Source organism: Vulpes lagopus, chromosome 3, assembly GCF_018345385.1.
Source record: "Vulpes lagopus strain Blue_001 chromosome 3, ASM1834538v1, whole genome shotgun sequence".
Taxonomy (NCBI): Eukaryota; Metazoa; Chordata; class Mammalia; order Carnivora; family Canidae; genus Vulpes; species Vulpes lagopus.
In genome coordinates this window covers 100,660,686-100,682,795 of record NC_054826.1, presented here as the reverse complement: position 1 = coordinate 100,682,795, position 22,110 = coordinate 100,660,686, and the positions used below count along the sequence as shown (strand labels likewise).

Sequence of the window (22,110 nt, the reverse complement as noted above, 5' to 3'; positions counted from 1 at the left end):
TTTGTCTCCAGTGCCATTGGAGGGCTAGGAAATAATTGGGCCAGAACACATAGAAAAGGGAGGAAAAAAGAGTGGAAGGAGGAGCGCCTGGCTGGCTCAGTCGGTCGGTGAAGCCACTGACTCTTGATTTCTCAGGCTCCGGAGGTGGACAGTCTCTGCACTCAGCATGAGTTTCTCTCTCCATCTCCCTCTGTCTCTGCCCCCTGCACTCTTTGTAAAATAAATAAATAAATAAATAAATAAATAAATAAATAATAAATCTTTTTAAAAATTAAAAATTAAAAGCCTGAAGGAAAAAAATAGGAAATTAAATAACCTTATAGTATGAGAAGGGTTAAATGCAATAAAATATTGTCCAGGTGCTACACGGAAGACCCAGGGGCCAGCCCTCCTGGGCCGTGTTTTCCTGTCGCGACCAACTGTAAGAACGAGTGAGATCTCAGGGATCATCTGCCGAGAGAGATCTCGTACGGTGTCTCCTAGATCCTCTGCTCAGCGCTGACGCATCCGTGCCTGACCGTTCCCAGCCGTGTCTTCTGGGGCGTCGCCCTCAGGGAACTGCTTTGCCTATGGCTACACCTTTCTCCAGGTGCAGAGTGTAGAGAAGGCTACAAAGGGGACTCAATCTAGTTAGTTTTTTTTTTTTTTTAAGATTATTATTTATTTATTCCTGAGAGACACAGAGAGAGAGAGAGAGGGAGGCAGAGACAGGCAGAGGGAGAAGCAGGCTCCCTGCGGGGAGCCCGATGAGGGACTCCGATCCCGGGACCCCAGGGTCACGCCTTGGCCTGAAGGCGGACGCTGCCCCGCTGAGCCCCCCCACACACACCAGGCGTCGTGAGCTGCATCTGCTTAGTTCTGAAGAGCCACCCACTCCAGTACCTTCTGGGCTCCAGGCCCAGCTGTGACCACACTGAGAAGAGCTTCTCCCTCTGCCCAGGCCTGCCAACCCCACTTCCTTACAGTGAGGTGTAACCTTTTAACCACTTGCCAATTAAACTTCAGGTAAGGTGTTTCTAGGTAACCCCATCTGAAATCCCACCCAGATTAACACTTTCTGCGTAAGGCTCCCAATGGGGCTAAGCCCAGACTTCCCGCCCCGTCATCCTACTAACTTAAGCCACTCTCACCTGCTTTCCCTCCTGTGCTGGCTGGAGCTCTGGTTACAGCCGCCTTTCCCGGAGCCGCCCCCTCCCAAGCCCTGGGAGGCCGACTAGTGTACCTGTAAGATGACTGTGCTAGGACCTTGACAGCTGTTATCTTAGCGGGGGAGACCCCAGAAGCAGACCTAGCGTGGAGGACTCAGGTGAAAAGGATTTTATTAGCATCCAGACCAGCTCCGCCGATGCACCATCCGCAGAGTCAAGCACATCTGTGCAGAAACACAGGACCCCGGACTCGGTCTAACACCTGCTGTTGCCACCTTGAAGGTCCTATAAGCCAGGAACACTCTTCTTTATCTTGCCCGGGGCCCTGCCAATCACATAGCTGGTCTGATTAGAACGTGTTCCTAGGAAGGAGCACTGGAAGGGGAGCGGGAGGCGCGGCAAGAATGCGATAGCAGGCAAAGTCCCACAGGGGAGGGCACGGAGTTTGGCCCGACCTCACAGGGAGCTTTGGAGAGGGCAGGGGCCACCCTGGGGTTGCCAGGCGGCCAGGAACCCACTCTGTAGCTCCGTGTGCTCGGTGGCCGGGATCGGTGGCTGGGGGCCGGGGTGCGTGCTGCCCCCCAACCCCCCGCAGGTGCAGCAAGTCCAGCGGCTGAGGGTTCTGAGGAGCAGTCAGGCTGCTGGGCCCACAGCCCGGGCCAGGGCGTCCAGCCGCACACTGTCCCCTCCTGCAGCCCCGGGCCACGGCTGCCCCGGGCCTCCTTTCTGGTCCACACGCAGACGTCCCTCACCGACGCACCACACTCTGCCCACACCGGTTCCAAGTGACCCACTTGGGCCTCACCTTCTCCTCTGTCCTCACCCTGTCAGACAAGAAAGCCAATCGGGGGGTCAGGGAGGTCTGCTGGCCCCGAGCCCTCTGCCCCCGGCCTCCTTCCACCCCTCTGGGCTCTGCAGGCCTCGGCGGCTCCCCGCGTCTGCACCAGCTCAGCGCCCGCTCGCGGCCCAGCACCTGCCGGTCCCACGGTCTGGCCTCGGTCCACGCAGGTGGCTCCACGCAGGTGGCTTCTCCCGCCCCTGGCGCCGATCCCCGCCGAACCCAGAGTTGGCGGCCGGCGGGGAGCCCAGGGTCCGGGTCGGGACGGACGGACGGACGAGGAGCCGCGGGGCGCGCGCTTCCAGGTCCGCGATCGCGGTTCCAGCGCCGTTTTCTGGGAAACAGAACGTCCCCGTGGCCCCGGGGCCCTTTAAATTGGACTGTGGCTGTTTTCTTAAGACATTCCTGGAGCCCGGCCCAGCTCCTGGGGGGGCTGGCAGCCCGCGAGGGCCGAGGCGAGGCCGGGTGAGCCCGAGTCTGCAAGGGCCTCGGGCGGGGGGCAGGGGGGGGGGGGGGCGGGGGGGAGGGGGGGAGAGGGAGGGGGCGGGGCCGTGACCTGGGGCGGTGGGGCCGCGTGTCCCTGCAGCCCAAGGGGGAGGGGAAGCCGGAGAGGGGGGAGGGGGGGAACAGAAGGAGGGGGGAGGGGAGAGGGGGAGGGGGGAGTGAGAGAGGGAGGGAGGGGGAGTGGCAGAGGGAGGAGGGGAGAGGGAGGGAGGGGACAGGGGAAGAGGGGCAGCCCCGGAAGGGGGGCAGAGGGAGGGGAGGGAGGGGAGAGGGGGAGAGGGAGGGAGGGGGAGTGAGGGGACAGGGGGAGGGGGAGGGAGAGGGGGAGGGGAGGGAGGAGGAGGGGAGGGAGGAGGAGGGGAGGGAAAGGGGACGGGGAAAGAGGGATGGGAGAGGGGAGTGGGGGACGGAGGGAGGAGGAGGGAGGGGACGGGAGAAGGGGAGGGGTAAGGGGGGGGAGGGAGGGCGGGGGAGGGAGGGAGGGAGGGGGAGGGCGGAGGAGGGCGGGGGAGGGAGGGAGGGAGGGGGAGGGCGGAGGAGGGAGGGAGAGGGCGGGGAGGGCGGGGCGGGGCGTCCGGGAGGGAGGCCCCGGCCGCCTGCCCCGCCCGTCGGGCCGAGCGCCCCGCCCCCCCCAGCGAGCGCGGCAGCGAGGCGGAGCCGGCGCCCGGAGGAGCCGGAGGAGGAGGCGGAGGACAGGTCGGCCCGTCCCGGAGCCCGCGGAGCCCGAGTCCCCGGCGGCGGCGCAGCGGCAGGCGAGTGGGCGCGGGGGGCGCGGGGGGCGCGGGGGGCGCGGGGCGGGCGGGGCGGGGCGGGGGCGGCCGCGCTCCGGGCGCTGGGAAGCGAGCGGGAGGGAGGGAGGGAGGGAGGGGAGAGGAGGAAGGAAGGAGGGAGGGAGGGGAGAGGAGGGAGGGAGGGGAGAGGAGGGAGGGAGGAGGGAGGGAGGGAGGGGAGAGGAGGGAGGGAGGAGGGAGGGAGGGAGGGGAGAGGAGGGAGGAGGGAGGGAGGGAGGGAGGGAGCGAGCGTGTCCCGGAGGGCGGGGACTGGTCGGGGCCTGGGCGCCGAGACGCGGCGGGGGAGGGGGCGGGGGCGGGGGCGGGGGCGGGGGCGGGGGCGGGGGAGGGGCGCTGGCCCTGGACGGGGCGGGGCGGGGCGGGGCGGGGCGGGGGCGGCCCGGGGTTCCCAGCGCTGCCCCGGGGCGGCCCGCGCGCCACGCCCCCTTCCCCGCTGCCTTCGGCTCCTTCCCGGGCCCGGCGGGAGGGCGCGGGTCCGCGGGGAGGCCCCGGTCCCAGGTCCCTCGGGGCCGCGGCACCGGAGGCCTCGGTGGTGCCCGCAGGGGCGGGGGGGGCGGGGCGCCAGGCGGCCGAGCCGGTGCTCCGGGAGCCCGAGGGACCCTGGCGGCGCGGGGACCGCAGCCCGTGCTGGTGGCGACGGCGCGGCCCTTGGGGCGTCGAGGGCGCCCGCCCGCCGGGACCGCGGCCTCCGTACCCGGGGCGAGCTCGGGGTCCCCGCGGAGGGGCGCGACCTGGGGCGCGGGGCCCGGAGGGGCGGGACCTGGGGCGCGGGGCCCGGAGGGGCGGGACCTGGGGCGCGGGGCCCCAGGAGAGGGACCTGGGGCGCGACCTGGAGTGCGGGACCCCGAGGGGCGGGACCTGGGGCGCGGGACCCCGAGGGGCATCGATGCGGCCGGGTCCGCGGTCCCGGGGTGCTGCACGGACGCGGCCCTGGAAGCCCGAGCCCCCCCCGCCGGCCCCCCCCTGCCCCCCCGGCCCCCCCGGCCCCCCCGCGGCCGCTGTACCTGCGCGGACCGACCCGACTGCGATGCGTCCCGGGGGCGCCAGTGCCGGTCGGGGTCGGGTCGGGGTCGGGTCAGGTCGAGTCTGGGTCCGATGAGTCCGGTCGGGGTCGAGTCGGGGTCGGGGTCAGGGTCGGGTCAGGTCAAGTCTGGGTCGGGTCGGGGTCGGGTTCGGCCGTTTTCCGGGCCGGGCCGCCCGCAGGTGTGCCCCCGCAGGTGTGCCGGCTCCCCTCCCCCTCCCCTCCCCCTCCCCTCCCCCTCCCCTCCCCTCCCCTCCCCCTCCCGCTCCGCAGGTCTGGGCCCCACCTGGAGGACAGGAGGGCGGGGCACCGAGTGACCGCAGCGGGGCCTCTGTCTCCCAAACAGTCCCAGTCCCGTAAAGAGCTGTTTGGGGTTCGCGGTGTTTTTTCCTTTTTTTTTTTTTTAAGGCCAAATTGTGTGTATGAACAAGCCTCCTGTTTTTCAACAAACATATGATTCACACACACATAATCTTTTTAAAGTAATCAAACATTTTATAGACTTTAGTGATAAAAGGACTTTGGGATCCAATGTTGGGTCCCTTGGCTCCGCTCACAGTGAACTAGCACCATAAAAGCCTGGTTTCAGTCCAAAAAGTGCTCAACAGTCTTAACAACTGCGTGTTTGGGCCTTACAAAAAATTGTCGTGTTTTCACTGCGTTTGACCCAGGCTCTCCCCTAGGTAAGGGACGACGGCATTGGAATTCGTGTACAAATACATAAAAATGTGAAACTGTGTTTCACAAGAGACCGAAAAGATTGATATCGTGAATCTTTCCGCGGAGCCAGCTGCGATCTGGCCTGGAAGATCAGCCCCCGAGGCCGAGATGGGTGGTGTTGGGCTTGTGCTCTCACTTGTTGAAGGACACGGGTGGTTTGTCAAGTTGTGACAGCAAAGAGCTTCCTAGTCAAAACACCGGAGGAAATGGTTCCCTAATGCCAGATTAACTTTGTTTTCCATGTTGAAAACCTCTCTGAAAAGAAAAAAAAATAAAAATTTCAAACAGAAGCACGTCATTGCTGGATAAATTGTCAGATTTGTGTTGGTTTTTTGTGCATGTCTGTAAGTTTTGTATGTCAGTTGAAGCTGAATTTAGGGAGGAGAGTTGTAGAAGTCAGAATTTTTTTTTTTTTTTTTGAGGCCTGATTTGGAAGAGAAGCCCTTTAACAGTGGTTTGGAGTATGAATTTTGGTTGCAGAAACTCCATTCCCCTAGATGGGAATATTAGTCATTTAATCTTTTAAGTCTGATTTGTAAAATGGGGATGATATTCGTCTCTCGTTCAAGGATTTTTATGGAAATACACGGAACGATCTTTGCAAAACACGTCGACGGCACCTAACACAGTTAATAGTCAACATGATTAGATATTTTCCTTCTCCAGCTCACTCCGGCGGCAGGCTGTCGGATAAATTACAAGACGCCAGTTTAAGGCTCCTGGAAATGCTAGGAAGAGCTCTTTTAAATTCCAAAGAAGCTGCCTGATTTTGTAGCTAGAGCTGTCTGTCTGTCTGTCTAGAGGTACCAGGTACCTGTATATATACGCGGCATGTGTCCACCACAGTGGTGTGAATGACTGTGATTAATGGATTAATCTAATATGCTTTTAGTGCTGAAGTTATAGTCAGATAGTAGTTTTAGAGCCAGGCAGCCAGAAACATGAATTATTAATCATATTTTAAATTTAAAGAGGGGATCCCTGGGTGGCTCAGCCGTTTAGGGCCTGCTTTCGGCCCAGGGCATGATCCTGGAGACCCGAGATCGAGTCCCCCATCAGGCCCCATGCGTGGAGCCTGCTTCTCCCTCTGCCTGTGTCTCTGCCTCTCTCTGTGTCTCTTATGATCAAATAAATAAAATCTTTAAAAAAAAAATAAATTTAAGGAGAGTTTATATTTTAAGAAGTTGTGTTTATTAGCCCTGGGTAGGAAATTACACCAGGAACACAAAGATTTATCTTTAACCAAGTATGATTTTTAATTAAAGTATGAAAGAAATGTGGCTTGGGAGTTTCCAGTTCTGTTTCATGAACCGACGTTCAGGGCCAACTGAAGCCATCAGAAGTGTTTGGGACTGATGGGGAGCGGAGCTTCTTGTGAACGTTTCGTAAAGGTGTCGTGACTGGTTGCGAGCGCGGGTATTCAGCTGATTCGAGGACTCGCCACATTGTTGAATCATTCGTGAAATTTAAGAGAGATGCTTCCATCTTTAAACCAAATCGTCGGGATCCCTGGGTGGTGCAGTGGTTTGGCGCCTGCCTTTGGCCCGGGGCGCGATCCTGGAGACCCGGGATCGAATCCCACGTCGGGCTCCCGGTGCATGGAGCCTGCTTCTCCCTCTGCCTTGTCTCTGCCTCTCTCTCTCTCACTGTGTGCCTATCATAAATAAATAAAATTAAAAAAAAATTTAAAAAATTTAAACCAAATTGTCTAAGCACCTGTTGTTTCCTCCCGGACGTCTACAGGTGCGGGGGGTGGACGGGTGGGAACGGTAGCTCCCGGAACAGGACGCCTCGTTTTGCTCAGTGCCCCGCGGGGATGCGGAAACGGTGCCTGATATTTTTGCCTGGCTGTTAAAGGGTGCTCGGTGGTTATGAATTGTTTCTCGCCTGGGACATTATACCCTGAAGCAGTGAAGGAGCTGATTGAATAAGTTATTGATTCTTTTCACTCCTACAACCTCTTAGCACAGTGACAGATTCCCGGCTTATGCTTCTAGGTGTGTAGAGTGTGGCAAGTCGCTTCCTCTCTTCCTGCTTCCACCAGGTGTTGTGACAGTTAAATCAGTGAATCTACCTAAAGCGTTCAGAACAGCGAGTGGCACAGAGTCTGTGTTCAACAAATATTAGTGTTAAATTATTACTTCCCCAGATTTTCTCTTTCTGAACATTATATAATGAGCATGTATTGCTCTAATAACCAGGAAAACAATTATAGGAAATTCTAATGTTTCCCCCAAATCTACAGAAGCTCGGCAATTTAAAAAGTCCTGCCAAACTGTGCTAACAAAGTAAGAGAATATAATTGGGCAATTGTTATTGCGTTTTTTAAAATGTGGGATGGATTGCTACATTAATTTGTTCAACAAATTCCAGATCTCAATCCCATTTTCCTTTCTTATTGATACACTTGAAGTCACTAATCCACAAAGTCCTATGTTAGGGTGGGTCAGGTATGGGAAGGGCGGTGTGCACAGTCACAGCACATTATTAACAATTCTAGCCAGGTCAGCAAAAAAAAAAAAAAAAAAAAAAAAACTCATGCAGATGAAAAAGTCTAGCAGAAAATACAGACCCGTGGATGGTGGGATTCTGGTGCTTTCCCTCTTTTCTATCCAGTTTCTGCCATGAGTGTGTGTGTGTGTATATATATGAAGTCCCCTTGTGTAACGGTAACTCAGTAAAAACTCTGGTTTATTGGCCGCAAATAGCAGGATTTCGTTTTAGAAAAAAAAAAAAAAAAAACAGGTTGAGTAGCAGTTGAAGGTCCTGAAATGTTAAAACCTTGGTAGTGAGAGTTTGGCAGTGAAAGAGAGGCCCTTTCAGAATTTTGTAGGTTTATCTTTTCCCCGCCCCCCCCCCCTCGAGATTTACTTATTTACCTTAGAGAGAGAGGGCGGGGGAGAAGCAGAGGGAGAGGGCGAGTCCTGCTGCAGACGCCCTTCCCAGCGCAGCCCAAGGGGGCTCCGTCCCGGGCCTGAGCCTAAGTCGAGCGTTGGCCGCTCAGCCAGGTGCCCCGTGGGTTTATCGCCTTAAGGTATGTTCGGAATTAAGGTTCGCAGGCAGACCCAGCCTCCCAACGTTGAGATTGCTTGGAAATGGTCACGTGGAGGGTCTGGGCCCGGCCCTACCGCGCGTGGCCCTCGCCTGTCACGTGCCTCCAGGACGGGACATTCCCGAGGGAGACGCAGGTGCACATGGTCTAGCAGGAAGGTGCTTAGAGCACCACGGTGCGTCCATACCTTGGGCTGTTCTGTGTCCTGGGCCCAGATCGAAGCCCGTCACCTGTACGACCCCGCTCAGCCCTCACAAGGAGGCCGAGGGTCCGCGGAGCCCAGACCAGGGTCTGACCCCGAGTAGTTCCCAGCCCGCGTCCATGCAGTCGGCACAGCTGCCCGGAGCTGCCCTGCAGGTGCATCCAGGGAAGGGCTGGGGCCGGGGGCTGGGAGTCCCATGCAGAAGCCACCAGTCACACCCAGGGGGAGACGGGAAGGAGGCTCCCGATTCTCCTCCCGCCTGGGGGGGCTTCCCCATCGGCGCCGAGAAGTCGCCCCAGACACCCACAGGCCTGACGTGGGCCATAAAGTCTGCCACAGCTGCACGCCCAGGGAGGCCTTGAGGGTGCCGGGGAAGAAACCGGCCACGTCCTGTTCTCAACCTCGTCCCCCAGCCCCGTCGTCCCCGAGGGCCGGAGCGGCGGCGGCGGCGGCGGCGTCCAGGGCAGCGGGCGGTGGCGCCGGAGGCCGCGTCCAGCTGGGTTTTTCCGTCAGTTGCCAAGTGTCTTAAAAATCATTTCTAGTGCGACTCAGCGTTCGGTTTGTCACGTCAGGCTTTATCGGGTCCCGTAAAAGTGAGGGTCTGCTTGCCCTCCTCTGCCGGGGAGGGTCTCTGTCGCCTTGTCGTGGGTCTGCCTTTCAGAAGTCTGTGAGATAAAAGCCAGGGGGTGGCGGGCGGTCACGGCTTGGGGCGCTTCCGATTCCGCCGGAGAGTCTGTAGCTGAAGGAACGTCCTTTAGGGTCCGCTCGGTGAACCGGCCGCTGAGACGCCTCTGTGGTTTCCACGCCCGGGGGTCACGGCAGACACCTGGCTTCCTTACCGCGTGCGTGATCCTCGTCCTCAGTCCCCGTCGCCTGACACAGGGCCCCCTAGGGTTGGCCCAGGACAGGGGTGTAGGCTCGGGGTACCGGGGTGGCGGCATCTCAGACGCGCGCTGGCGTGGGCTGTCGGTCCCCCACCGCCTGTCTGCCTGCTGGAGGGCTCGCTCCGAGGGGCCGTGTGCACCACGTGACCCCCGGCAGTGGCATCTCCACGTTACCAGTGGAGAATAATCGGGCTTTGATTTAGTTGCAGATGCTATGGGGTCACGGTGTCCCTGAGCCCCGGACGTTAAACCCTGGCTCTCACTGGGACCCTTTGGCTGGGACTTGTGATGACCTCAAAGTTTGCCTGCTTTTTGCAGAAAAAAAAAAAAATCATTGCAGGGGAGCAACACAATTTTGCTATCAACACGGGCCAGTGAATCCAAGGATGGAGAGAGGACTCAAAACCCAAAAGCTGCGTGGACTTTAGTGAGGCTCAGTGAGGACCTCGTTGATAGAAAACCGTCACCCTGGGTTCATTCAACCTGAATCTCAGGCAAATTGGAAAAGTGTGGAAAGCAGCCGACTTGGTGCGTGTCCTGCACCCAGACTGTTGAAATCTTTTGAATTCTTCTTTTTTTTTTTTTAATCTTTTGAATTCTTAGACTGCGACCTGCACACGAGGCCACGGGGCTTTGCACGGGAGGGTAAGGTCCCCGCTGGCTGCTCAGGTTGTCGGGAGAGGCGGACGCCCGGCCACGTAGCGGAAGGACTGAGGCTTCCTGCCAGGGCCGCCTTGAACTCCTGTGCGTGGCAGGGGCGCAGGTGCGCTCGGGTCTTGGGCCGCCTGCCCCGTACGGACAGGCAGCGCGTGTGTGACGAGGAAGACGCACGGGCTCATAGATGCCTTTTGCCTTATTACCCTGGTCCCCGTGGCCTCGTTCCCGCCGCGCAGATCCCCAGACACACCAGGCGGATTCCCCCCGGGCTTCCCAGCCTGCGGAGCCACCTGTTGCATTCCCGGGGATGGTTCGGTTCCCGTGGGATTCCCGGAGGCCTGAGTCCCTAGGAATCTGGAACCCCCCCCCCCTGGAACCTGCGGATCCGCTGAGCGGCCTGCTGCGGCCCTTACCACCCAACCGTGGCCGGCTGCCCGTGTGAGGAGGGGGTCCCGGCGTCCCTGCCTCTTCCTCCCACTTCCTGCTGTCCCGTGTCCCCGGCCGCGGCCACTACCAGGGCCCGGGGACGCCCACAGGGCGCCCGGCAGGGGAGGTGCAGGTGCCGGGGGCCGCACTCACCCACACCCTGGCCGGGGTTTCTCTCCTGATGCCCTGCGGGCCTCCCTGCCCCTGCGGTTTCCCGCACCCCTTCTGAGCCGACGTCCTCCCGGGACACGTGTCTTCCCGGCCTGTCCTGTCCCCTCCTCCACGCTCCTGTGACAAATGGCTCGTCCAGCCTCTCCGCTCTGGGGCTGTTTTGTGCAGTGAGCTCGACGCCCAGGGTGGAGCCTGAGCCCAGCATCCGGGGCAGGAGTCCCACTCGGTCCCGCCTGAGCCACCGGGCGCCCCTCGTCATTTCTCCTATAGGGCATGTGTTTATCCGGCCCCGAGCCCTCAGCCACGGGTAACGGTGATGCCCAGGCGGCTTGCTCCGCCTCCGCGCCCCCAGGTCTTCCCACCCCTGCAGCCGGCCTCTCTGCCCCACACGGCCCGTCCCCCTGCGCCCTGCTTTAGTCGGCCTTACGCCCAGGGCTGTGTGGGTCCTCGTGCCTCTGCAGGTGCAGCTGGAGGACCGGTTCCCAGACGCCACCCCGCGAGCCCACCTGTGACCCCCGCCGGGAGGGCTGACTCATTGCGCTTTCCTCCAGCAACTGTGCGGCCCGGCCTTTGCCCCCGGCCCCCTGGCAAGCCCCGCGTCGGCCCCGTGCCCTCGGCCTGCTGAGAAGTGGGAACTTGCAGCTGTTGGACGGCCCGGAAGGAGGAGCGAGGTGGGCGCCTGGGGCCGCGGTCAGAGCCCGGCCACCCTCCTGCGGGCACCCGCTGGCCTTCCCCCGGACACCGGCCTGTCGCCCACGCTGCCTGCCGAGCCCCTTAGACGCGGGCTTCAGACGTGCTCGCTCTTTCGGGCCCGAGGTCCCGGGCTGCCAAGCTGTCAGCGCAAACCCAGGGAAGTGGAAAGTAGGGTTTCGTGCCCGGCGCTGGCGTCTGATTCGTGACTAGTTTGGGGCCAGTGGCGTCGTGGAGCTGGGGCTCATCCAGAACCGCCGTGAGGACGAGCTTCTGGAGCTTCTCCCCCTCAAACGGGAGCAGGAGACGGGGTTGAGCGTACGCCAACTCCAGCGGCATTTCCTGCGGGATCTTTAAAGAAATCTGGAGCTTTCTATCGACGTGTACGCCCTGAAAGGCTCTACGCGCCACGTTTTCTGGTTTGTTTACGCTGAACTGGGCTCTTGCTCCGGCCTTGACTTCAGCCTCGGGGAGCTGTCGACCCCACGTCGTCCACCCGTCCGTCCCGAAGTGCGGTGGAAGGAGAGCGGCCGGGGCTCGGGCTCGGCGACGACCCTGGGCCTGACGTTGCAGATTCGCCTTTGCCCTCGAGGGCCCTTGCGTCAGCCCTGGGGTGGGCGTGCTCTCCTGAGGCCAGTTGTCCTCTTTCTAAGAATAAAATCCATCAGCAGAGAAATCGTGGCTCAGCAAACAGGCGACCGTGGTGTCCTTGGTGTGCTCGTCGGCCTTCTCACGGCCCGTCCTGCGTCCAGTCACCTGCGTCTCCTAGGACGGAAGGAAGGAAGGAAGGAAGGAGGTCACGGCAGCGCCGCGCTGCTCGGATCTCCCTCCTGGGCTCACGCGGTGGAGGCCGGGAGGTGCCAGGAGGGGTGGCCCGGCCAGGTGCCCGCCCTCCGCCCTGCGTGTCGTGCCGGAACCGGGGCAGTGGGCGCTCTCGGGGCTTCCATCTGCAGCTGGGCGCCTGCTCCGTGAGGACAGGTGCTGGACCAGCTTCCATCCCGGTCCCGGCTTACCTGGCACCTGCGGGTGCTCCACCCACGGGAGGTGAGTGCTCCTGGGGTCCTTGCCTGGGGCCCCGGGTCACAAGGGCCTGGTGGGGGCAGCCGTTCCGGCCTGGGCTCTCCACAGGACGCTCGGCCTCCGTCTGCTTCATCTTTGCCTCCAGCCAAGAGAAAGTTCTGTTTTTAGGGGATCGTTTGCTTCAGGTGGGCCCACCCAGATAATCCAGATGCTGCCCCTACCCCCTGTATTAGGGGGGTGACCCTCATTATAGCTGTGAAGTCCCTTTTCCGTGTCATACAGTCACGGGATCCAGGGACGAGGACATTAGGCATCTCTGGGGGACCAGGCTGGGTCCTCGGTCGTCCCACCATCGGGGACGTCAACACAGTATCCTTAGAATTGACGAAACACGATATTGAGCTGAGGAATCGGTCACTGATGTGCGTAAACGACGTAAACGTTCAGCGTGTTGGCTGCAGGCGCTCGGGCGCGGAGGACCCCTAGCCCCGGCGTGGGATCACACGGTTCACGTCCAACCCGGCATCTTGAATCGCAGTTGCAGCCGTTCACACAGTTCGGAGCGTTTGGCAGCAAATAGTGTTCCAGGAGTTAGCTTGACGCCGAGGGCGCGCTCGGAGCTCTGGGTCCTCCTTGCGGTCGCCCCCCAGGTCGGCGGTGCTGGCTGCCCTGACGGGCCAGGAAGCGAGGTGGGCGAGGCCGAGCCCTGCGGGAGAACCCGCGGGTGGTGGCATCTTGCTTGGAAGCCGACGGGACCCCGAAGTCTGTGCTCTTCACAGTCCCCGGGGCACCGCGTGACAGGGACGGGGCCTCCAGGTCCATGCACTGGAGGGGAGGGAACACGGAGGACACGTGCCCCCTGACGTGCCTGGGACTCACGGGGGTCTTTGCCGCTGACGGCTTAGCTCATGGAGGACAAACGTCCTGTCTCTCCATCGTTTCCTCGGTTTTTATCAAGTTCAGAAATGATCTTCCGTCGTCCAGCAGGTGCTGTCAGTGCCCTACCCCGGGGATGCCGCCGTGAACGGCTCCCTGGTTCATAATACGCGTATTTGGGGTCCATCCCGTTCCTGGCACCCAGTTCCTAAAGCTCTGGGAATTTTGAAGGGAGGAGGGTGATAAACACATTCTGTTCTGTTAACGGGTGACTCTTGGGCCCCACCTAAGGACGGGCCTGTTGCCAGGGTGACTCAGCTGCGCTCGGAGTTGGACCTCGGGCCGCGGCCCTCTGGCCTCTGGAGGTGAGGAGCTGGAGCTTGGCTCGCTCAGCAGTGGGACCAGATTGAACCCTTTGTGTCCCCCATGGAGCCTGCGTGAAACCCCGGGCGGGGGGCGGGGGCAGCGTCTGGGGGGACGCCTGGGAGGCTGTTCCCGAGTCGTAGTCCATCGTCGCAGCAAACCAGGAACCCGGTGAATAAAAGGAGTCGAGTCCGTGGCTCACAAGGAGCCGGGCTGGAGGGCACCCAGGCCAGGTTCAGGGGCTGGGTCCCGCCCTCCCGGTGCTGCCCTGCCCTCCCAGCTGGCCCGACCCTCGCACTCGCCACCAGGATTCCTCTAGACCTTGGGGCTGAGTAGTCACTTCCTGTCCAGCAGCCCCCAGGCGTCGCGGGCGGGTGAGCGGTTAGGGTGTCGGTTCAAGGCCATGCTGCTGAGGAGACGCTCAGTGTCCCCACCTCCCGTCACCGCGAGGGGAGCGACCCCAGCACTTACCCCATGGACGGTGCTGGAGGCGAAGTGGGTTCCTGCGGTGCCCATGAGGAAGGCCCCCCTGAGCGTGGTCATCCCGGGCATGCAGGACCCCAGCGCACCCCTCCTGCCTCCCCTGCCCCGCCGCCCTCCTCCCTGCTCCCTCCTCCCTGCTCCCTCCTCCCCCTCCCTCCTCCTCTTCCCCTCCCTCCTCCCCACCCACCTCCCTCCTTCGTGCTCCCTCTTTTTCCCTCCTCCCCCTCCCTCTTCTCCTCCCCTCCCCCCTCCTCCCCTCCTGGTCTGCGGGCTTGCTATAAAGCCCACATGGACTCAGGCACCGGCCAAGCAATAACCCCCTCCTCACAGATGGGGAAACTGAGGCTCTTTCTGTAGCGTTGCTGCCGCTCGTCCTGGGTCGTAGCTGGCTACGGGCAGGGAGAGCTCGGGACCCAGGCCTCCTGCTTCCTGCTGTGTGCAGCCCCGTCGACTCCTCCCCGTGAGCTGGGGTCTGTGGGTGCTGGCCAGGCTCGCAACTGCTTAGCACTCGGCCCCGCCTGTGCCGGGACAGTTGAGCGGCAGGACGGGGCCGGAGGACCTCAGGACACCTCCCCAGGGCCTGCCTGGCCCGCTGGTACTGGTGGCTCACACCGTCCATGCCGAGGGCCACCTGGACACCTGTGGGGGGGGGAGGTGGGTCACGCCGTCCACACCGAGGGCCACCTGGACACCTGCCTGCAGGGGAGGGGCAGAGGTGGCCTGGGGCCACAGGAGACGCCCCACCGTGTCAGGCGCTTGGAGGCCTCACAGAGCGCTGGGAAGGGCATCCAGAGGGCAGCGAGGCCGCTGTTGCCACTTTGTCCACGTCCCTACACGTCTGCGTCCTCTCCCCACCGCCGAAGCGGGAGGGATGCCCTTCGCACTGGGCTCAGGAGCACGTTCTATGCTCTCACCTCCTAGGCCGGGTCGTCGCCTTCATCCTGGAGGCAGGGCAAAGGGGGATGGAGTCACCCAAGTTTTGACCTTGAACTTTGGTGTTGAGAAAAGTCTAAAATTGAGGATTTTACCTTATCTTTAAAAGGCTCCATCATTTTCCCTGTGTTTCATCAGGAAAAAAGAACAGGAATCGTCCAAGGGACGAGGCTCCGTGGTGAGGCAGCCTTGCTAGAGACGTGGGCACCCGTCTGTGGTGACGGTCAGCTGGGGGCCGACTCTGACCGAGGCCACGCTCAGAGCCCAGCTGGGCCGGCGGCGGTGGCAGGCTGGGTGTCCGCGGGGCCATGGGGAGGGCTCGGGGCCGTGGGGCGCGAGGGGGGCCACGTCTGCCAAGAAGCATGACTCGCTGTCGGCCGCGGAGCTGCCTGGCCCGCCTGGTTGTCCCCGGGTGCCGAGAAGCCGGCCCCGTACAGGGGAGACGGCGCTGCCCCTCGTGCAGGTGACAGAGGCCCCGGGCGGCGAGCAGCCTGAGCACAGGTCCCGTCCTGCGACCTTGAGCCCGTTGCTGCGGTTGCTGCCTTGGCTTCCGTCCTGGGAAATGGGGATGGCGCCCCTTCTTGCTGGGGCTACGGACGCCGAGGACCGTAAGGTGCTGGACCCTGCCGGCGCTCAGGGAACTAGGAGCCCCGTGAGCGGTGGCCATCGTTATCCTAATTAACCGGACGGGCTGACACATGATGCAGGGGGGGGGGGGCGGCGGTGACCTCCGACTCCTGCTGATTCTGGGGCTCGCCATGGGAGGCGCCGCCTTTTATTCTCGCGCTGCTCCAAGCTTAGGTTTCTAGGATCCTTCTAGGATCCGGCACCGTGAAGGGTCGTCGAGTGCTTATTAGGATGTTACCTTCGAGCCACACCTCCCGGAAGTACAGGATGCAGCTGCTGCTGCAGGTGGGCCGGACCAGGCGGGGCAGGAGCTGCGCCAGGGGACCTGCTCCCCGCGGCCCGGGTGCTACGGGGGGTCCAGGCACCCGACGCTCCGAGGAGCCAGCCCGCCCCGCAGAGATCCCAGCAGACGGGGTAGCCTCCGTCCCCTGCTGAGGGGGGGATCGCAAGCTGCCACCTGCAGCCCCAGGGGCAGGGCCTGTGATCGTGGGCCCCAGCTGCCCGCCCTCTCCCCGGCTGCACCCCTGTCGGGCTGCTGTGCCTCCGAGCCGCCCCGCGCCCCAGAACGTTCCGCAGCAGTGGACGCGGGCAGTCAGGCCGCCGCTGGCTCCCGAGCGCCTTGGAATGTGACTCGTGCAGCCGAGGACTTGGCGTTTTCACTTTACGTGCTGGCAGTTAGCCCTGCTGCGGCCCCGCGTGCCACGGCTGTGATGGTGCACGGCCCGGCTCCACGGGCGTGGGGGGAAGGCCTGTCCCCCCCCAGGCGCAGGTGCACCGTCCTGCTGCCAAACCCCGAGGCTCCCTCTGGGCCAGCTGCCCCGCGCGTTGGGCCCTGCAGGACGGGCAGGTGCAGGGCCTTCCTCCTCAGCTGCCTCATCGTGTCACTGTCTTCCTCTAAAATAACGACGATTCTCCTCCTCCTCCCCCTCCTCCCCTCCCCTTCCTCCCCCTCCTCCTCTCCCTCCCTCTCTTCCCCTCCCCCCTCCTCCTCCTCCTCCCCCTCCTCCCCTCCCCTCTTTCCCCTCCTCCCATCCACCCCCTCCTCCCCTCCCCCTCCTCCTCCTCCTCTCCCTCCTCCCCCTTCTCCCCTCCCCTTCCTCCCCCTTCTCTACTCCTCCTCTCCCTCCCTCTCTTCCCCTCCCCTTCCTCCTCCTCCTCCCCCTCCTCCCCTCCCCTCTTTCCCCTTCTCCCACCACCCCTCCTCCCCTCCCCCTCCTCCTCCTCCTCTCCCTCCTCCCCCTCCTCCCCCTCCTCCTCTCCCCTTCCTCCCCCTTCTCTACTCCTCCTCTCCCTCCCTCTCTTCCCCTCCCCCTCCTCCTCCTCCTCCCCCTCCTCCCCTCCCCTCTTTCCCCTTCTCCCCTCCCCCTCCTCCCCTCCCCCTCCTCCTCTCCCTCCTCCCCCCCTCCTCTCCCCTTCCTCCCCTTCTCTACTCCTCCTCTCCCTCCCTCTTCCCCTCCCCCCTCCTCCTCCTCCTCCCCCTCTCGCCTCCCCCTCCTCCCCTCCCCTCTTTCCCCTCCTCCCATCCACCCCCTCCTCCCTTCCCCCTCCTCCCTCTCCTCCATAGTCCCTGGTGTCGGGAAGCACACTTAGTTTTGATGAGTCCTGGGTGGGTTTTCTCCCCCCTACGATGCCGCAGCTGGTGACCCCGTGTGTCAGGGTGAGCCTGTCGTCAGAGCCATGACTCGCAGCCCGCATGGAACATGACCTGGAGGGCTCGGGACTGACGACAGACGGCAGATCCGGCCCGTGGTCGCTCAACTAGGCGCCCTTCCTCTGTCCTCCCGGAGGCTGCTGTTTGCTGGAGAACCTGAAGCAGGTCCCCTCTCTCGAGAACTGTGGCTCCTTCCTTTGGCTCCTTTTTCCCACGTCGCCCTGTGGGGAAAGCGTGGCAGCGTGCGTGGTGCAGGGAACGCGTCTGCTCCCAGTGTGGCCCCTAGTCGCCCGCGTCAGTGCTCCTCTGGCCCCGGCCGCCGTCCTCCACCCATGCCCGCGCTCGCTGGCAGGCCTTGACCCGTCCCAGAAGTGTGTCACCGGATTTTGACGGAGGCATGAAGTCTGTTCCTGCCACGAGGAAGTAAGTCGGTGTCCTGACCGGGTGTGAGCGGGGTCGCAGCCTGGCGGCAGGCAGAGCTGGGCATCTGGGGACGTTCGCCTCCGAGCATGTGGAATAGCCAGCAGGACAGTGACCTGGAGGGTGACCCGGTGTGAAGTGACTCAGCTGAAGGACGACTCGACGACCCCAGGGCACGTTGTTGCACGGCGGCAGGATCTGCCGTACGACCGTGGTCGAGTCTTTGAGACTCTTCGGTGGCGCCACCAAAGGCCGTGACATCTGGACTCGACCAAAGAGCGCCGTTCCCGCCTCTGCGGTTCCCGGGGCGGCCCAGGGGAGAGGCCGGGCCCAGGGCCGTGGGTGGCACCGGCCCACCCGCACCATCACCGCTGCCTCAGCCACGGGCTTCAGCTTTGTTCGGAGGCTTCCTCTGCTTAGAAAGAAGATGGAAACCACTTCCCCAGAGCAGTGGCTCTCAAACTTCAGCGACCGCGTGACTTACTGTTAAAGCAGACGTTGCTGGGCCGACGCCCGGGGGAGTCCATGTCGAGGCTTGGAAAACCGTCCGTGCCCCCAGCTGCCCGGTGGGGCCAAGGGGCTGGTCCCGGGGGCACTTGGACCGGAGAACCACCGAGTGTGGACGACAGAAGGAGTAGCGTTCGCTGCGTACTGAGTGTCAGGCCCCGTGTTGGACTCCGTGCCCCTCCAAGCTGCAAGCTTGCGCTACTGCCCCCGAGTCACCAAGGGGGAGACCGAGGCTGCAGAGTTCTGGGGACTCACCTGCCCTTGCTGAATGGGGGGCCAGACCCCAAGGACACCTGCCGCCTGTGGGCCCGGGATCCCCACCGTGTGGCCCAAGGCGGGGATGGGGGAGGATTGTGGTCGGGGCTTTGAACGTCCAGATGTGAAGAAGGCCTGACCCGCAGGCCGCACGTCTCCCCTACTGGACGTCGGCGATTGATGCGTCCCGTGACACGACGCTGGGAGGTCGGAGCAGGTCTCCCGTTAAGGACAGAGTCCGTGTGGATCGGCATCTCCCACCGTGGACGCAAGGGCAGCTACTCTCACAGAGGCTCGCACGTTGCTTGTTTGGTCCCTGATGGCGAGAAGCTGCGTTTCTATGGGGAACGACTGGGCACGATGGCACCAGAGCGCGGGGTGGGCGCCTCCCCACTGTCTGGGCCCTGGAGAGACGGAAGCAGACACGGTGTAATGAAGTGAGTCTCACTCAGGAAAGTTGCTGGGACGGTGCCGCCTTCCCGGGGTGGGATTTCTCCCCCCGGCCGGCCCGAGCCGTGCCGCAGCCTTGACCTGGCGTCCCCGCGTCCTGGCCTCTCCCTGCCCCGTCGCTGGCCGGGCCCACTCTTCCTCCGAGACCCGGGCATGTCCTGCGCTCTGTGTCCTGTCCCCCCTCTCCCGGCTGCGTTTCTGCTTCTCTCCCGTCTCACGCAAGTGACCGTGTGGGGTAGGCTCACCCGGAGCAGAAACTCCCCTTCCATCAGACGTGCCCAGGCTGCCCGCGCTGCTCGGGGTTGGGGTCATCGCGCCCCTACTGTGCGCCTGACACGGGCCCAGAGCGCGGCTTGCAGCTTCCCCACGGACGCCTGGCAGGTACCTCGGGATGGGAAGGGACACCACACGTGGTCCGCACGTCGCGCAGGGCCTGACAGGGAGGGAAGGGAAGGAGGAAAATCCCGTTCTCCCTGTCGTTTCCTCCACCATGTCCTGTGTTCGGTCTCTCACAGCTTTTCCTGAACCTTCTCAACTTCTCGACTGGTGCGTCCTGACCTTGTGTTCGTTACGACCCTGGAAGGAGAAAGAAGTGTCACGAGGTGGCTTACGTTTAAACTAACGTAGGTGTTTCCCTAGGGAGGTGACTATGACAAGTGAGAGAGGAGTCAGGTTTTATTGGGCGGGTTGACTCGGGCGCGCCGCAGACTGTGATACTCACTACTGTCCCCCAAGAGCCAGCTTCCACCCCGGAGAAGGGAGCGAGCAGTTCCTCGCAGGTGAACGGTCCCTCACCGGGAGCCCCGGGGACTTCGGCTGGACGCGTCCGTCATCCCGCGTGTGTCCTCACCCCGTGGCCAACGGCACCCGGGCCTCTGTCTGCCGCTCGTCCTGCAACGCCTGCTGTGTGCGCTCCCGGCCCCTCGGCCGCACGACTGGCACCGAGCGCACCTGCGACGTCCGGGCCAGGACCGTGTCTTGGGGGGACGGACTCACCTGATGACAGTCCTGTTCTTTACTGATCATCACAGAGGACCTTGAAAATAATATGGGCCCTAATAATAATAATAATAATAATAATAACAATACGGGCCCCAAATGCCACCTTTGAGAAGTTTGCATCTGGGGAAGCGCCGAATACCCTTCAGACATCCGGTTTGGCAGAGCCACAGGACAGCGGACGGACGTGGGGCCTGACGTGCCGTGCGGGTGAGGGTTGGGAGCCGGTCAGGACTGGTTTTCAGCAGGTGCTTCCTTTCCGCGTGTGTCCCTGACCCCACTTTCTCACTTTTGTTCCATGTGCCCCTGTGCAGAGCGTCCCAGAGGCGTCGGCCCTACTGTGTGTCCTTGCCTGCCCGCCCCCACCCCCCAGGCGCCCCCAGACCGTGGTGACGTTGGCCTTGGCATCCCCAGGCCCGGCCTCCTCGGCCCGCTGGATGCTCGTTCTTCCATCACCCGTCACCCGGCAGCCGGAGCACGAGCTGGAGCTGCTGCTTCCTGCCCAGTCCTGGGTTGTGAAACCCCAGCGGGCGGGCGGGTGGGCTCTCCCTGGCTCTGGCGGCTGCCCCCAGGCGTCCGACACGTAGCTCCCCCTCGTTGTCCTCCCTCCGCTTCCCTCTCAGCCTGCCTGCCCTCCCTGCAGCCAGGAACTGGGCTGGTTGCTTTGTGTGCGTTTTCTCATTTAACACCCACAACGAGCCTGTGCAGCCATCAGACGGGGGGTACGGACCAAACGGGGCCTTGTCAGCCTTCGGGCTCATCTGTGGGGTCTGAGGCCGCCACTGCCCATCTGTCCTTTCACTTCCGGCATGAAAATGGGGCCAAACTGCTCTGTCCTCCTGCCCCTCCTGCCAGCCGTCCCGGTCCTGCTGCGTTTCGTCCTCTTGCAGCTGACCCCCGGCTCCCCGGCTCCTAAACCACGCATCCGGACGACACCCAGGCCGCCCACGCACGACCCTGCTTTCTGTCCCCTTGGGCACAGGAGGGTGTGGTGGGAGCGACCCGGAACCTGGAGCCGGGACACCTGGGTCTGGTCCTGGCCCCGCTTCCAGCCGTGCGGTCCTGGGCACAGAATGGATTCCTCTGAGCCTCCTCGCTTCATTGAATTCAGGGGGCATTTGGCACGTGTCTGGCGCGCAGGCCGCCGTGCGGGGGCTGCCCGTCTTCATTATGAGGAAAGCAAGCACAGCCCCCGCCCCCAGAGCCGCCGGCCGGCCTCCGCTTCCCCCGGTGCGCGGCAGGGGGGCCGCCGTGGGGGTTGGGGGGGTGCAGGGGCGTGGCGGGCCTTGCCCCCTGCTGGGCGTGCTCGTCCCGGGTCGGGTCTGCTCCTGCTCTGGCAGAGTTCCCTGCACACGCACGTCCAGCTCCACCTCGAGTTCCCCGCACGCGCACGTCCAGCTCCACCTCGAGTTCCCTGCACACGCACGTCCAGCTCCACCTCGAGTTCCCTGCACACGCACGTCCAGCTCCACCTCGAGTTCCCTGCACGCGCACGTCCAGCTCCACCTCGAGTTCCCTGCACGCGCATGTCCAGCTCCACCTCGAGTCCCCTGCACACGCACGTCCAGCTCCACCTCGAGTTCCCCGCACACGCACGTCCAGCTCCACCTTGGCTCCCGTTCCCCCACCGGAACCTCTGAGCATCCTGTGCATCTTGGTGGCCCCACCGGAAAGAGACCTGGTCCCTTAACCCGTCCCAGAACCTTCATGCTTAGAACGAAGGTCTCTTCACTCACTGAGGGGTCCCGGAATATTTGTCGAGCACTTTTCACAACCGTTTTTCACGATGTGGTTCAGAGATCCTGGGAGCCTCAAGATCCTTTCAGGGCGTCTACAGAGTCGGATTCATTTTTATAAAATCAAGATGGTCTTTGACGTGTTTGTTCTGTTGACCTTTGCGATGACGCAGAAGCGTGTGGCCAAGCGTGGTGCCTCGTCGTGACCGCGGCGGTGGCTCCCCGAGTGCTCGCGGCCCGCATTCCTCACCGCCCCACGCTCGCCGCTTAAAAAAAAGCCATTTGGACACATTGTGTCCTTGAACTATTAGCTTTGTTAAGCCTCAAGCCTTGAAGGCGCCTGTTTCCAGGTTCTGGGTGGATCGAGCTCCTCTGAGAACAGCTGACGGTCTCGAGGGCCGCCCCTGGTGCGACCCGGGGGGCGCGGGCCGTGCTGCCCGCGGAGCCGACCCTGTTTCTGGTTGAAAGAAGGTCTGATGGGCGGACGTGGACAGGTCAGACCTGGAGGTTTGGTCGGGCAGTTTCTCGAGACAGAACGAAGCCAGGCTGACGCTCCAGGAGAAGCAGCCGTCGGTGTTTGTCACCCGCGGTAAAGTCCTAGCTTTCAGGCAAAAATCGTAAATGTGAGGCGCGTGGGTCGGTGCGAAAGCCCGACCGCCGCCCGCTGTGCCAGGAGCTTCCCCCAA

General features: G+C 62.6%; 1 protein-coding gene and 1 long non-coding RNA gene across 3 annotated transcripts in view; one reads left to right on the top strand and one right to left on the bottom strand.

Moving 5' to 3' along the window:
• Window positions 1–3,061: 3,061 nt before the first annotated feature.
• Window positions 3,062–22,110, top strand: part of GNG12 (G protein subunit gamma 12) — a 79,633-nt gene continuing 60,584 nt past the window's right edge. The window contains exon 1 of one of the 2 annotated variants that reach the window (XM_041747152.1): window positions 3,062–3,242. The gene's annotated coding sequence lies outside the window, so the exon portion shown is untranslated. The remainder of the gene's footprint in view (window positions 3,243–22,110) is intronic. The other variant, XM_041747151.1, reaches the window with a different exon arrangement.
• LOC121486288 lies at window positions 6,195–8,023 on the bottom strand. The gene is made up of 2 exons (XR_005986595.1): window positions 7,902–8,023; window positions 6,195–6,676 (listed from the first exon to the last, which is right to left on the bottom strand). It is a non-coding gene; the product is annotated as an uncharacterized LOC121486288 (long non-coding RNA).